Genomic DNA, 16,893 nt, shown 5'->3' on the forward strand with positions numbered 1-16,893 from the left:
TAGTGTAAGTCTTGCTGTATGTAGCTAGCTACTTCCTCGACAACACACAGATACAGTATAGTGATACTGTGTTCATATCTAAAATCTTCAATGATGTTTGAGTGAAAATCCAACAACTGAAGCTCAACCTACAGCTTAGTTATTGCCAAGCCTTTAGTGTGAGACCTGGCTATCTAGTGGAAAACAGAGGTAGCAGAAGCTCATGATAGATTTCAGTGAGGCAAAGAGGACATTAATAACAACATAGCCTCAAACCAAAATACCAATAAAGTCCAGAGACTATTACACTTGAACCCCACTATAGGCTGCTATCTAGTATATTTTTAGAGCGTAGTATTTGATATATGAAGTGGGTTTTCTTCAGTGATCCAATATCATTAACCAGGGTTGCCAGGTCTTAGGAAACCTCCATCCTAAAAATATGTCAAAAAAAAACCAAAATCTAAAACCGACCCATAAAATTTGGTCGTTGTAAAAAGGAGTCATCCACATTTATGATGCGTGGACATGATCCAATCCATACTTTCCTCTCCTAATCTTTTCATTATATCTTACAATAGAAACCCTTCTGTAAATCACCAACATAACTACACTTTGCTTTGACTGAGTCAATGTATTAGAATTCAATCTGATTAACTGCCCTAAAGGATGATGGGTAGAGTATTTTTAGACAATCCTAATTTGGCATAAAAATAGAGAGCCAGGCAACCCTGTCATTTCTGCTGATCCTTCTCTACAGAAAATGCTCATATAGTGGGAATGCCTGGGGACAATCTTAATGATCTACGCTCGTTGGCCAATTTATCAGATACTCCATCCGTCCATGAAAAGAGATGACTAAAGGTCCATCGTTGACAGTTTGGACCTGTTCTGGACTGTTCTCTGTACAGCCATTGACATGGTGCTGGTGTATGTGAGTGTTTGTGGCTTAGCCGCATTGTTGTATATTGACTGGCCAATTTAATAGACACACCCACCCTGTACAGATCTTTTGTATATTTTGCATACACGATTTGCGATAATCATCCTTTTAGAAGTGCTATTTATTTGCCCATCGAGCAGCTGCTTGATAGAGGTTTCTGGTTGTTTCTCAAACCAGCAGTGACACTTCAAACGAAGCCTTGGAGATTTATACCAGTGCAACACACACTGTCAGCACTGCCCTGTCAGCATGCTGCATGGGCACCATCCTAATATTAATATATACGGTAGGTTGCTACATTCCATAATGTTGCATATGTATATAGTAGGTCATCAACTACAACCTAAGTAACTGCTTTATCCTGATTAGGAACAGCCTAGAAAGCCAGGAATCTGTCCTGAATGGAACGCTAGCCCATGCACACATGTCCTCACCTAGCACAATATACTTCAGCACAGCTAGGATGTCTACTGTACTGCCATGGTTTCGGGAGGTGGAAGGAAAACCAAAGAACCAAGAGGAAATCCACAGAGGCATGAGAACATGGAGACATGATCGAAACACGATCGAAACATAGACTCTGGTGCTGTAAGGCAGCAACTCTATCCACTAACACCACCCACCTTTATAGTATCTGATGAAAGGATCACAGAGTGTATACTCTTATTACAAAAAAGACATTATGACGTTATTTAATTACCACAGGGCCCTGTGAAAGCTTGCGAACAATACCTCACCTCTGCACACACGTTCACCATCCAGCCTCTAATGTACACAGAAAGTGTGGGGACTAGCAAAAAATGTCTTAAGATGTACCGTTTAAGGCCCCCAGATGTTCATAAATGGCTGTGGGTCTAGAGGTGTTACATAACGCAGGTGAACGCAAGGTCGATGGGGGCTGCAGTGCGCAGGCGCAACCGTCAGAGGGCGCCACGTATCTGCATCCACAAAGGCAGTCATTCTGAAATTCACACACCCCTCCCTCCCTCCCTCCCTCCCTCTCTCTCTCTTTCCTTGTTTCCCTCTATTCTCTCTCTCTCTCTCTCTCTCTCTCTCGCTCTCCTTCCTGTCCTCTAGAGTCAAGTCGAGCATCACTGTGCTTTTCCACTCTCTCTCTCTCTCTCTCTCTCTCTCTCTCTCTCTCTCTCTCTGTCTGTGCTGTCAGCTCGCGCAGCGTTGCGGGAGGATGATGGTGAAGATGATGTTGGCAGCGCGAGCAAAATAACCATTGCTGGATACGCGCTGAACGTCGGTCCACGCGACGCGTCTTTGCGTCTCCAAGCGGCTTTGAGGGTCACAGCACAGCAGGGAGACCAAAACCTCAAGCTGAAGTATTTCCAGTCTCAATCGGAGGAGAGTCTTTTGGCTCCAGGAATAAAAAGAAGAAGAAGAAGAAGAAGAAAAAACCAAACTGATTCAAGGTTCATTGCGCGCGGCTTGTTCAAGCCCCTGCTGTGGTTTCTAAGATGTGGTAAGACTTTTGTTCCCCTGACGACTCTAATGATTAAGATCTAATACATCTGCAACTAATTAATGATGGAATAGTCAGATGGAGAAGATGTGTGGATGATGCATGTGTTGCAGTGGGCATTATGGGAGCGCTTGTAGAACTGACGGCAGGATTGTGTGTGTGTGTGTGTGTGTGTGTGTGTGTGCGTGTGTGTGTGTGTGTGCGTGTGGAGAGAAAGAGAGAGGGCTATTTGACACAGGCTGCTTCACTGGGTGTCGTGCGCGGTGTTTTAATGGGCGTCGTTCTGCGCGTGTGTGTGTGTATTCCAGGGCGCGAGCGCATGTTTTGTGTGTGTGCAGTTCTTGACATAATGATGAAATGATAAGCTTCATTTGTTTATCATAGGGAACTCGCTCATAGCGCGTCGTTCATTTATGGCTCACCGCTGATGGCCACCGCAGCTTCAGTCTTTCACACGAGGAGATGTCCAGCGCCTCGTTTTGACTTCATACATGCACACACACATACACGCGCGCACGCACACACATACACGCGCGCACGCACACACATACACGCGCGCGCAAACGCTCTCTCTGTCTGTCTCTGTCTCTCTCTCTCACACACACACACATACTCTCTCTCTCTCTCTTACACACACTCTCTCACACACACACACTCTCTCTCTCTCACACACGCACACTCTCACACACACATTCTCTCTCTCTCTCTCTCTCTCTCTCTCTCTCTCTCACACACACACACACACTCTCTCTCTCTCTCTCTCTCTCTCTCTCTCTCTCACACACACACACACACACACACACACATACATTCTCTCTCTCTTTATGTGAGTGTGCTGGTATGGACCGCGTAAGGAGTTAAATATAATAAAAGCACCATGACTTCCGCATCTAGACTCGATAGAGCGCGTCACGTGACATCATTTCTATTCGCTCATTCCCTATCAAACAAACCCTATGACCTTGATTTAACGGGCTAATAACGACGTGCCTGACACTTTTTTCGTCGTCGTGTTCGCCTATAAAGGCATTTTATTGCGTTATCGTCGTCATTCTCATCGATGTGATGTGCCATGAACAGAGTGTGTTTTCCTAAGTGTGTTTACCTCAGCGTGTTTTACCTCAGCGTGTTTACCTTTGTGTGTTTTACCTCAGCATGTTTACCTCAGTGTGTTTTACCTCAGCATGTTTACCTCAGTGTTTTACCACAGCATGTTTACCTCAGTGTGTTTTACCTCAGCATGTTTACCTCCGCGTTTTTTAACTCAGCGTGTTTACCTCAGTGTGTTTTACCTCAGCGTGTTTACCTCAGCGTGTTTTAACTCAGCGTGTTTTAACTCAGCGTGTTTACCTCAGTGTGTTTAGCTCAGCGTGTTTTAACTCAGCGTGTTTTAACTCAGCGTGTTTTACCTCAGCGTGTTTTAACTCAGCGTGTTTTACCTCAGTGACCCATATAGAGGAGGCGCAGCCCCGTTTCTGATGCCACTTCATATCTGTCATTCTCATACAAAGGAAGAGAGACAAATAATATAATCATGTGCCTCGACTATTCCACAGTGATTTCTTATTAAAGTTGCACAACACGCTTGAATAGAATTGAATATCTATAGAATTGAACATATATAGAATTGAATTTCTATAGAATTGAATATCTAATCTACATGCACAGTTTTGAAGTCACGCCTGAAGTGCTGATTAGCCTCTAACGCTTACAATGAGTCAAAACCCCACATTTTTGCGTTAATTAATAGATCTACAGCACGCTATAATAAATGACACAGTCTTTAATGAACAAATTTGAAATAGTCAAGTGTATAATAATGAATTAACTCTTAACCAGGGGAGGTTTTTAAACCATGGGAAAGTTAGCATAACGTTTATCACACCGACACTGTAACATATCATGTGGCTTAAGTGTAGTCTTACTGTACATAAAGTGTTGAATAAACACCGGCACTCTTACGGTTACTTCAAGTGTTGAATTAAGACTGATGTACAGGAAATGTCTGGAAGTGACTCTTATTTTTGTAATGCTACGTTCACACATATAGTACCACGTACTGATTAACAACACTACTACAGTATGAAGTCATCAGTACGGCTGCCATAGTAATAACGTTTGTCAGCGGCTGGTGCAATTAGCATTTGAAATCAATTTGCCACTAAAGTCAAACATTATGGAGGGGTTTGTGTGTAAAATTCAACAGTGTATATCTGCATTTTATCATAGGAGGTGAAGGAGAAGCAGCGCATGCTCTTCGGCACGGGTCACGAGCTCTCTACTGTTTTCGCTCCCAATGATAGACGCTGCACCAAGTTGCTCTGTGTTTACAGAATTCTGAACTTTTCTTAACTTTGTCATGGCCACATTTAGTCGCAGACGGTCGCTGTCGCTTATGACGCTGGAACTCATCAGCTCTCACTGAAAATTAATGCTCACTGGTTGCTTGGTTAGTTAACTACAAAATGCAATGCTGTTTTGTGTTGAACATCCTACAGTGTTTTTTTTTGTCCGGTACATTAATGGGTTAGACTTCGGTTAGAGTGAATTATTCTGTAACCTATGTTCAATTACCACTGGTGGAAATCTAATACTACTATTACTAATAGTTAATACTCACCAAAAACTATTCACAGCTAAATGGCACAAAGTATATATTAAACAGAAACAAATAAATAAAGAAGTAGTAAAAAGTTGGGAGTTTAGTTAGAGATCTAAATGGCTCCAGTTTCTGTCTTTTGAATCCAGTTGTAATTTTTTGAGCACGGTTTAGAACTGACGTGTTGGGATTAATTTTAGGATATTTTAAGATTGACTCTAGAGAAAGTGGATAAGAAGGCCAGTCCAAACCGGCTGCTCTGACCTCAAGCAAAATTCATGTGAACTGTGAAACGTTGGTTCGTTTATCATGTTTCTATTCAGAGTGATGTTTCTGTAAAGTGTTTTTTAACCTCGGTTTGAGAATGGAGAAGTATATGCGTTTTTGTTTTAAAAACAACACAGCCAACAGGATAGTTGTGAGAGTAATATTAATATTAAATATTAAATATTAATCAATAGTAATATTCATTATGCTTTACGACTTATCGTTTGGAAGAAGGATGTAATGAGGTGAAGTAATATAATGGTGTATGTTATTGAATCATCACAACCTTCTTCCATAACAGAAGTTCTAAGGAATAGTTCTAAGTAAATGTTGGTGGGAGAGGCATTAAAAGTGGTTTCCTGGTGCAGGCTATAGTTTGTTGATTGTAGGATCAGGGTTCAAGCCCCAGCACTGCCACGCTGTCAGTGTTGGGCCCTTGAGCAAGGCTGGTTGCTGTATCATGACTGACCCTGTGCTCTGACCTCAACCTCCAAATTTGGGATACGTAGAAAAAAAAAAGAATTTCACTGTACTGTTATATACAATATACAAAACAATGGCTTCTTCTTCAAAGTTGCAGTAATTTTGAAAAATTGAAAAAAGTTTGCTTGATTTTGCTATCAGAAAATCATGAAATTCTAAAATGACTGTACCAGCTGAATTATTTTCCTCAGCGTGTTTACCTCAGCGTGTTTACCTCAGCGTGTTTACCTCAGTGTGTTTTACCTCCGCGTGTTTTAACTCAGCGTGTTTACCTCAGTGTGTTTTACCTCAGTGTGTTTACCTCAACATTATTTTTTTATTTTCCCCGACAAAAACTTTGGGATGCATGTGGGCTTGGTGTCATTTCATCTGGAAAGCTGTTTCACTGAAGTCGCTAAAGTGTGTTGATTTCTTTTTTGTCTCCTTGTTTATTCGACTAGACAGCGTCATCTGATGTACGTGAGAACCGTAACCTCCGAAGCGAATGCTTCTCGTTTGGAATTTCGCAGACCGTGGCTGTTTATCTTGCGGCCCAGTTGTTATAACACGTGTGAGTGTGTTTGAGAGGGAACACGTGTTAAAATATATCTCTGGTCAGGCAGAGTTCAAACCCATCCAGGCATGTTTTTGAAGACTCGTCTGAAGCGTTTATTTTCTCAGAGGCCTTCAAAATCAGTGCCAGCCTGTGAACTGGGCTTGATTGGTACTGCCTCTAACCTTTCCTGACCCCATGATGGATAGATTGGTATTTCCTGGTTCCGCTTGTAGGGCTTTGTTCACTCTTCCAAACAATACACTTCAAACTACTTTGCGTTACTAGCAGATCGTCGGCCATTTTGAGATCTTAACAAGACGTCTTATTATTTTTGAGCGTTCATACGGTGCGGCCGATGGACTGTGTGCTCTACCCATAATGCACTGCCGGAATTCGTCAGGTTTAAGAAATGACTGCAAAACACTTGTAAGGCATTGGAACGGAAATACACATCATCATTTACACTTACTGAGGGATCTCGTATTAGTGTTTTCATTCGAAATAAAACATTAGATCCGATTCAGAATTTTTTGCTTAAATAACTAGATTTTTGAGGATGATGGAACAACTGGTTAACAAACAGTGCCAATGTAGCAACCTTTTGACCTTGTTTAGTTTCTTTCATTCATTCATTCATTCATCTTCTACCGCTTCTACCGCTTATCCGAACTATCCTCAGGTCACGGGGAGCCTGTGCCTATCTCAGGCGTCATCGGGCATCAAGGCAGGATACACCCTGGACGGAGTGCCAACCCATCGCAGGGCACACACACACACACACTCTCATTCACTCATGCAATCACACACTACGGACAATTTTCCAAAGATGCCAATCAACCTACCATGCATGTCTTTGGACCGGGGGAGGAAACCAGAGTACCCAGAGGAAACCCCCGAGGCACGGGGAGAACATGCAAACTCCACACACACAAGGTGGAGGGAGGAATCGAACCCCGACCCTGGAGGTGTGAGGCGAACGTGCTAACCACTAAGCCACCGTGCCCCCCTCGTTTAGTTTCTTGTTTATAAGAAATACTAGTTGTTGTTGTTTTTGTTTTGTTTTGCTTTTGAGGCCTTATTTGAGGCTCAATTTCGTCTCGGACCAAAATGCAACTTCCTACTTTCTCGAGGAATATGCCCTAATGCTTGCACTTTTTGTGTACGTGCCCATAGTAAATGGAGTTGTCATGTAGCCAGGCGGCTAAGTGCTTGCTCTAGGTGTTTAGCGAATTCTCACCGTACTGAAATAGTGTTTCACATGAATATTGTAACCACATCTTTTATCTCTCCCTCACTCTGACTCCATCTCTCTCCACCACTTAGAGCTATTGAGGTGGTGTATGTTAGAAGAGAAGCAGCAGGAACTCACTCACTCACTATGTGTGTGTGTGTGTGTGTGTGTGTGTGTGTGTGTGTGTGTGTGTGTGTGTTATTGCCATACAATAGACCTCTGAGTGTGATCTGTTCACAATGGTGTTGCAATTGGCCACCTAAAAGGTCTTTGATTATTTTGGTCCTAACAGAAATGGAGCACAATGATGCTACATGTGAATGCATACAGTATGATTGTGTGTGTGTGTGAGAGAGAGATAGACAGAGAGAGAGAGAGAGAGAGAGAGATGGAGAGGGAAATTGTACCTCCTGTTGTGCAGGATCAAAAAGGACAATTGAAACAAGGTTTTATTTCAAGGACGAAGAACTAACGATAAAAAATTATATTGTTACTCTATTAATGCTATGAATCGCTTTTATTAAGCGTAAATAGAAGTGTGTGTGTATGTGTGTGTTCTGTAAAGTGCATTCATCCATCCAATGAATACAAAACCATTTAAAAAATGTAACTTTTAACAAAACACATAGAACTCTTAGCTGGTCTACTGTATATCCAGCTTCTGCTCATCAGACCTCAGTGCGTTTCGGTTTTTGAATCCGATTGGTCGGAAGGTGTTGGCGATTTTCTAGTGGTATTAAGACTAATTCAGATCACAGGTTTACATTAAGACACTCGTTTACTCATTTGCAGGGATTTGTACAGAGGACGCGGAACATAATCAAAGTGAAATTTTCAATGTGGAGATTTAACATTTAAAGTTTATTTACGGAGTCTCCAGTGTCAATTACAGTAGTAGGTTTTCCACCGCAGGAAAGTCTTCGTGTATGAGTGCTAACAGGAGTTAGCTTGTTTTGTGGATGTTTTTATAAGACATAGTTTTTCTTTTTCTTTTTTCTTTTCTCCTGTAATTATATATCACATTTAACAATGGACATTGTCACAAAGCAGCTGTACAGAAAGCTAAACATTGACAATATTAATGTATTTTTTTTGCCTGAGGCGGTGGTGATGAGGAAAACTCCCTGAGACAATATAAAGAAATCCACATCACTGATTATTTTCCAGTAACAACATTCCCCTCAGCGGGGGCACGGTGGCTTAGTGGTTATCACGTTCGCCTCACACCTCCAGGGTCGGGGGTTCGATTCCCGCCTCCGCCTTGTGTGTGTGGAGTTTGTATGTTCTCCCCGTGCCTCGGGGGTTTCCTCCGGGTACTCCGGTTTCCTCCCCCGGTCCAAAGACATGCATGGTAGGTTGATTGGCATCTCTGGAAAATTGTCCGTAGTGTGTGTGATTGTGTGAGTGAATGAGAGTGTGTGTGTGCCCTGCGATGGGTTGGCACTCCGTCTAGGGTGTATCCTGCCTTGATGCCTGAGATAGGCACAGGCTCCCCGTGACCCGAGGTAGTTCGGATAAGTGGTAGAAGATGAATGAATGAACATTCCCCTCAAGTGTTTTTACTCCTTACATATACTTTAATAAACTGTAGTGTGACACGTCATAGCAAACGAAGTAAACCAGTGTTTCTTTTTTCTTGACAAACCCCACCTTAATTCCTCCGACAAGATAAACAACGGCGTATTGAATTATCAGTTGGTTTTTCTCGTCCAAAGTGAAGCCCGTCAGACGTTCTGATCTTTAATTGAAACTGACAGCAAAGCGCGAAGCTCATCTTTGTGGACTGAATTGAATGAAAGCGAATTAACTGCAATCGAGCATCTGCGTGCGTGTAGCCGGGATGGACTCGAGTCGAGGAAATAAAACGGCTCGGTGATTGATTGATCACCCTGAGGTTTGATCGCTCGGCAGATCGATGGCTCCTTTTCTGATTTTTTTTTTTGCAAGGGTAATGAATGGAACAGGAAAGCATGTCCTCAGCTGCCATCTTTATTTAAAGCTAAATAATGGGAGTATTTTTTTTTTAAAGGCAGGAAAAGGCAGGCCTGGTATATTTAGGATAGTAGCCTTGCTTTTAGAATCGTATTTTTTTTTTTTTTCTTTCAGGAATAAACCAAGCATTGAATTCTTCTTTTGATTTATTACAGAGGTGCTTAGGTTCAGTTGTCAAGGACTAAACGTATGCAATCTGTGGCCACTGTATAGAGCAGGGTCCAGATGTCATCAAAATGAGTCAACAGTATGACTAAGTGAGAAACGAAGCAGAAATGCTTGGTTAAAATTGAAATATGACTTCAGTTTGAACTGCTGACATGCTTCAATTTTTTTTAAACGTCTCACAACTTCATTTATTTCATTAGAGGAAATCGTTCTTTCATGATGACTGGAACCTGACAGTGATTCAGTTCGGTGTGGATTTCTATGGGTGCGTCTCATTCAGCTCTCTAGTCCCCTTTCTGACGAATCAGTAGACCGTGTACACGACTTGTATGCACTTATATGCACGCTGGCTCACTACTTATTAGGACACTGATGACTGAATTTCCTGCGATATGACCCTAATTTCCTAAACTGTTAGTGTACAAACCCAAAGATATCAAATGTTGAAGTTTTATACCTCATATAGCTTTGTTAGCTTAATCACACATGCTTCTGTCATGATAATTCGAACAGGATCGTAGGCTAGCTAGCAGATTTAAAAACAAAAATGTCAAGTAAGCATTTTTGTGCTACAATGATGGAAACCGAGAGTTTGGTTTGTCCCACATTTCTTTTGATGTCATTTCCTGTAAGGGACCATACTGTAGTGTGCATCGGTGCGTCCTGGTCTCTGTGGTGCATTGTGGATTTTAAAAAAATATTTTTTTACAGTGCAGCGGTAAGACTTCGTCATTGACAGAAAGAAAGACCTTCAAAATAATCGACTCTCCAGTCTGTGCCCTGAAATACTACCGAACTATTAAGCCGATTGAGACGAAGCCCTTGAATTACGGAAGGAATAAAATGGGGCATGGTATGCTGTAGAAAAACAATCATCAGTCAACAAACCTACAAAAAAGTAACACTTTTTTAAGCAATTATTTCACCGAACTATTTTTTGTTGCAATGATCAAATAAAAATAGAACAGAACAAATAATTGGCATAAAATACGATCCACAAGAGAAGATTTTGTCTTAGCAATTTCCAGTGTCATTTGGTGCAACCTTCTGATTCTCGTATGACTAAAATAACCGAGCTGTATCGGAAGCAGTATCACCTGAGGGGGAGAAGTGTTATCCTGGCTATCGTCACAGTTGTGATTAGCTTTCACCCCTGCTAACAATAGTTTCAGATATAAATCTGTTAGCTAACAAAAAGCGTTGCTAGGCAACACTTCAAAGCGTTTCCTCAATGCACAGACTCGCTCATCTGGAGAAATCAGTATTCCTGATCAGCTTCACTCTCTCTCTCTCTCTCTCTTTCTCTCTCTCTCTCTCTCTCTCTCTCTCTCTCTCTGTGTTATCTGATGACTGTTAATCAATTTGATGTAATGTGATTTACAGAGAAATTCGTGATTTTTGTGTAATCGACCAGTTATATGCTCTCTGTGGACTGATGTGTGGTATTTAGCGCTGTGTTTTAAGGATTTTTCACTCCAGTCTGATGGACTGGGGATAAAGTGATTCCATCTTTCCCACCCAGAGTTCATGGGTAGTAATTTTTCACTTCTTCTATCATCATCGTGATTCAAATGCTTTTCATGACAGCCTATGGAAAGCATCTTAACCAGCTAAAACAATATCCCACGACAGTCAGACGATCAGTGCAACATAAATATCGTCGCTGTCGGGCGGAAACCTCGTATGTCCAAATTTGGTCAATTTCATATTTTTTCACATATCGATGCTATTGGTCAGTCCCCACGTGGGTCTGTTATTTTTTTATATAGTTTTATTATTTAGGTTAAAACCTGTGCCAAAATCCAAATGTACAGATCGTTTGACCTGAACAGGGAGCAGCTGAAGACATAGAACATATCGTCGCTGTCAGACGGAATCCTCGTATCTCCAAAACCGTTACTTTTCAGTTAATTAAAAAAACGCCGTACCTTATCTGCAGTGCACAGGGTTTAGTCCGTGTTGCAGTGGATTGTCTTGTGCAAAATTTCTGTCCTCAGACGAGCACCAGAACTAGCGGGGGTCAAGATTTTTTTTTCTTTGAGCCCAGTGTTTTGAAGACATTTACCTCAGAAGACGTGTTGATTCGTTGCGACTCTTCTTGAGGAGAAATATGCCGTGAAGCTCTCCTACGGAGTGAGGAAGAGGTGGACAGTTGAAGTGTCCAATGGAGTTATGACATTTGCGCTCAAGCTATTTTCAAGACTTTAGATTGGTTAATAACTTGTAAAAATAACAGACCCACGTGGGGACTGACCAATAGCATCGATATGTGAAAAAATATGAAATTGACCAAATTTGGACATACGAGGTTTCCGCCCGACAGCGACGTTATGCTTTTTTTATCAGTGTTACTACTCCTTGTAGTTTTTTTTTCTCCTAGCATAAATAGGCGTTAAGTTTATAACTTGGTGTTTATCTTTAGATTGTCATTAAGGGGGTTTTTACACTAGACACATTTGCTGTGCTCTGAAACGAAGTGTGTTTGTTCTGGCGCCGAAGCGGCGTTGGTCTGGTTTCAGACTCATTTGATTCTATCGAACCCTGTTGTTCTTCTCAGAAAAGCACACGGAGAACACGACCATATCGACTCACCGTGTTTGTTGTTGTTGTTTATTTCAAATAATAGTGCAGTAAGGCATCTCACGTATTCTGTGTTCCAGGTCGTTTTCCTGAATGCATGTGGACCCGAGTCCGAGTGTGACATGTTTACATTCATGGGAATCGAGGCACAGTTTCAGTTCACCCGAAGTCACCGAATGTTTAACCTCGGGTTCGGTACCACACTGCACTTCCTGGTCCACATTATACCGAGTTTCAGACTAAGCTTCCAGAGTAAAAGCCACCTATGGATTTCTATGAAACCAACATTTGAACTGATTCGATTTTGGAACCGATCTAAATCGTCTCAAGTCTAAACGATGTTCTTGAAGTAGACTTCAACTTTTTTTGGACCAAACCTTTTTGTGAGTGTGTTGAGATTTAAGTGCTGATTTTGGCATCGCTCATAGAGCTGAAGAAAGACAAATTAATTGAAAGTCTGCAGGCAGTTGGTGATGGTGTTTACGGAAGTGTGTATATGTGTGTGTGTCAGCGTTGCTGAGGTGATGGAACACAGGATTGTATTCTGTAGTTAATGTAGAACTGTCACTAAGCAATAAGCTGTGGATCTGATGCTCCTTGGAGACTCGTGCAGTGAGAGAAGCAGTTTCTCTCTCTCTCTCTCTCTCTCTCTCTCTCGCTCTCTCTCTCTCTGCTCATCTGATTCGTTCTCTCTCTTTCCCTTTTCCTTTCTCCCTCGCCATTTCTTTAGCGCTGGTGCCATCTGTTTGAGCTTTGTAAAAGGGTGCCTGTCTGTCTAGAACATTCCACTCAGACTCATACACAATGGCTGGGTCCCTCGTGGCATCTTGGATCATGATGAGAAAACAGGAAGGAAAATATATTTACAGGCGAGCCATACATACATATATATATATATATATATATATATATATATATATATATATATATATATATATATATATATACATATATACACATATATAAGCAAGACTCATCAATATACATTACCTAGAACAGTTAGACAGAAATTACTTGCCTAATGAAATATGCTAAATTGCTTTTATTCTTAGGTGACTAAAGACTGTGGCAATGTCCCAAATAACATGCTAAGCACCAGAGATGGGGGACTCGAGTCACGTGACTTGACTCGAGTCAGACTTACGTCGCACATTTGAGACTTGAGACTTGCTTGACAAATATTAAAAAAAGACTTGACTTGACTTTGACTTGACATTCATGACTTGAGACTTGACTCAGACTTGAGTTAAATGACTCAGAGATGGCGGACTCGACTTGACTCGAGTCAGACTTAAGTCGCAAATTTGAGACTTTAGACTTGCTTGACAAATATTAAAAAAAGACTCGACTTGACTTTGACTTGACATTCATGACTTGAGACTTACTTGTGACTTGCACATGTGTGACTTACTCCCACCTCTGCTAAGCACTATGTACTCTAGCGTCTAGTGTATGAATTTTAGAAGGTTTTTCCCCGTTGACTCGAGTAACACGTCTCTGTACTGTAGCTTCGCGATTCAGTGGCTTTAGGAGAATATGCAGAATTATTAAAATGTTAAAAAATAAATCCCACAACATGAGACAATTTAAAAGACATTTATAAGACGTCTTGTGCGCCGGAGTGGCGTCGACCATCTTGAAATTTTTTCTCAGTCAGCAGCCGAATATTACGAATATACGAATATTAATTTCGTAAGCATGACACTGTTAATTGATTGGTCCGCTTGATGAGTGCTTAATCAGCTTTCTCTTTATAGGGATAGATAAATAGTATTTTAAAGTTTAAATTAATATTTTAAAATTTAAATGTACGTATTCATTCATTCATTTTCTACCACTTATCCGAACTACCTCGGGTCACGGGGAGCCTGTGCCTATCTCAGGCGTCATCGGGCATCAAGGCAGGATACACCCTGGATGGAGTGCCAACCCATCACAGGGCACACACACACACTCTCATTCACTCACACACTCACACACTACGGACAATTTTCCAGAGATGCCAATCAACCTACCATGCATGTCTTTGGACTGGGGGAGGAAACCGGAGTACCCGGAGGAAACCCCCGAGGCACGGGGAGAACATGCAAACTCCACACACACAAGGCGGAGGCGGGAATCGAACCCCGACCCTGGAGGCGTGAGGCGAACGTGCTAACCACTAAGCCACCGTGCCCCTTATTTATTTTTTTTCTTATTTTTTTTCTTCTGCTTCTTAATTTTATATATATATTTATTTATTTTTCTTCTGTTTCTATACTTCTGTAAAGCTGCTTTGAGTCAATGTGAATTGTTAAAAGCGTTATACAAATAAACTTTATTGAATTGAATTGAATATAAACAGTAGCCACAATGTTCTTTACTGGAAAGCGCACTGAATAATATTATTGCATCAACAAATCTGAATAGCAGATTATAAGAGCAAAGTGATCCTGCACCCTTGCCTAAGCTTCAGGCTTTCAGCTGCTACACGTCCAGTTTGTTCTGGAAAATAATGCGATGTGCTGGATCACGTGCTATTTTATACGCTGATGAATAATGACAGCTGAGGTCATATTACACACGGAACGTGTTATTAATGTGATCATTTTGATAAGCAGAAATATGAACATACAGTGTGGTGAAAAAGTCTTGGCCCCCTCTTGATTTTTTTTTTCTTTTTTTTTTTGTGACACACTTAAAGTTTCAGATCATCAAACAAATTTAAACATAAGTCAAAGATAACACAAGTAAACACAACATGCAGTGTTAGAAACTAAGGTTTTTATTATTAAGGGAAAACAAATATCCAAACCCACATGGCCCTGTGTGAAAAAGTGCTTGCCCCTTAAACCTAATAACTGCTTGGGCCGCCCTCAGCAGCAAGAACTGCAATCAAGCATTTGTGATAACTTGCACTGACTCTGTTACAGCGCTGTGGAGGAATTTTGGTCCACTCATCTTTGCAGAATTGTTGTAATTCAGCCACATTGAAGGGTTTTCGAGCATGAACCGCCTTTTTAGGGTCATGCCGCAGCATCTCAATAGGATTCAGGTCAGGACTTTGACTCGGCCACTCCAAAGTCTTCATTTTGTTTTTCTTCAGTAATTCAGAGGTGGACTTGATGGTGTGTTTTGGATCATTGTCCTGCTGCAGAACCCAAGTTCGCTTTAGCTCGAGGTCACGAAGAGATGGCCGCACATTGTCCTTCAGGATTTTTGGTAGGCAGCAGAATTCATGGTTTCTTTTATCACAGCAAGTCTTCTGAAATGCAGTGTTTCTTTTACGCCAGATGTAATGGCACACACACCTTCCAAAAAGTTCTGCTTTTGTCTCATCAGTCCACAGAGTATTTTCCCAAAAGTCTTGGGGATCATCAAGATGTTTTCGGACAAATCTGAGACGAGCCTTTATGTTATTTTTGTTCATCAGCGGTATTCGTCTTGGAACTCTGCCATGCAGGCCATTTTTGCCCAGTCTCTGTTATGGTGGAGTCTTGAACACTGACCTTAACTGAGGCAAGTGAGGCCTGCAGGTCTTTGGATGATTGTGGGGTCTTTTGTGACATGAGTTAAGACATTAAGATGAATTAAGAAGAGATAAGATGAGATAAGTTGTGTGATATGATGAGGTAAGATAAGATAAGGTAAGATGAGGTGAGGTCAAGTGTGATGAAATGAGTTAAGATGAGGTAAGTTGAGGTGAGGTATGTTAATATGAGACGTGGTGAGATGCATTAAGATGAGGTGAGATGAGGTAAGATGAGATTAGTTAAGATGAGTTGAGATGAGTAAAGATAAGTTAAGATGAGATGAGGTGAGATGAGGTAAGATGAGTAAAGATGAGCTATCATAGGATATAATATAAGATAAGATGAGATAAGTTAAGGTGAGGTGTGATGAGATGTGATGAAATGAGTTAAGATGAGATGAGATGAGGTAAGATGAGATGAGTAAAGATGAGGTAAGATGAGATGAGTAAAGATTAGTTAAGATGAGATGAGGTGAGATGAGTTGAGTAAAGATAAGTTAAGATGAGACGAGGTGAGAAGATGAGTTGAGATGAGTTAAGGTGAGATGAGTAAAGATGAGATGAGGTGAGACTTAACTGATGAGATCAGTTAAGATGAGATCAGTTAAGATGAGATGAATAAAGATGAGGTAAGATGAGTTGAGTAAAGATAGGTTAAGATGAGATGAGGTGAGATGAGGTGAGATGATATAATGTGAGACGAGTAAAGATGAGATGAGGTGAGATGAGTAAAGATAAGTTAAGGTGAGACGAGGTGAGAAGATGAGTTGAGATGAGTTAAGGTGAGATGAGTAAAGATGAGATGACTAAAGATGAGATGAGTTGTAGCATTCCCACCTCAAAAATCCTCCTTTCCTCTTAGACCCTGACCAGGAAAAAAGCTGTATACTGAATCCCCAAATCAGAAATTGTTGAGTTGCTCAGGCTACAAAGCAGATTACATGTACATGTTAATCTGGACATTCTAGTACATGTATATCTGAATTTGTAGTGTTTCATAAGTATTTCTGTTTTTCCCTAGACTACTTTGGGCAATATATTCATAGAAAAGTCCCAAATTATTTTTACATTTTCTTTGCGCACAAATGTTTCTATCTTTAAAGTAAAGGCTGATATCAGACCCATTTCTGCTCT

General features: G+C 41.1%; 1 protein-coding gene across 1 annotated transcript in view; it reads left to right on the top strand.

Annotated features, from left to right (window-relative positions):
- The first annotated feature begins 2,010 nt into the window (after positions 1–2,010).
- The window catches only part of adgrl3.1 (adhesion G protein-coupled receptor L3.1), a 187,509-nt gene continuing 172,626 nt past the window's right edge, over positions 2,011–16,893 (top strand). Inside the window, exon 1 of the mRNA XM_060864480.1 lies at positions 2,011–2,393. The gene's annotated coding sequence lies outside the window, so the exon portion shown is untranslated. The remainder of the gene's footprint in view (positions 2,394–16,893) is intronic.

This window comes from Tachysurus vachellii, chromosome 2 (assembly GCF_030014155.1).
Source record: "Tachysurus vachellii isolate PV-2020 chromosome 2, HZAU_Pvac_v1, whole genome shotgun sequence".
Taxonomy (NCBI): Eukaryota; Metazoa; Chordata; class Actinopteri; order Siluriformes; family Bagridae; genus Tachysurus; species Tachysurus vachellii.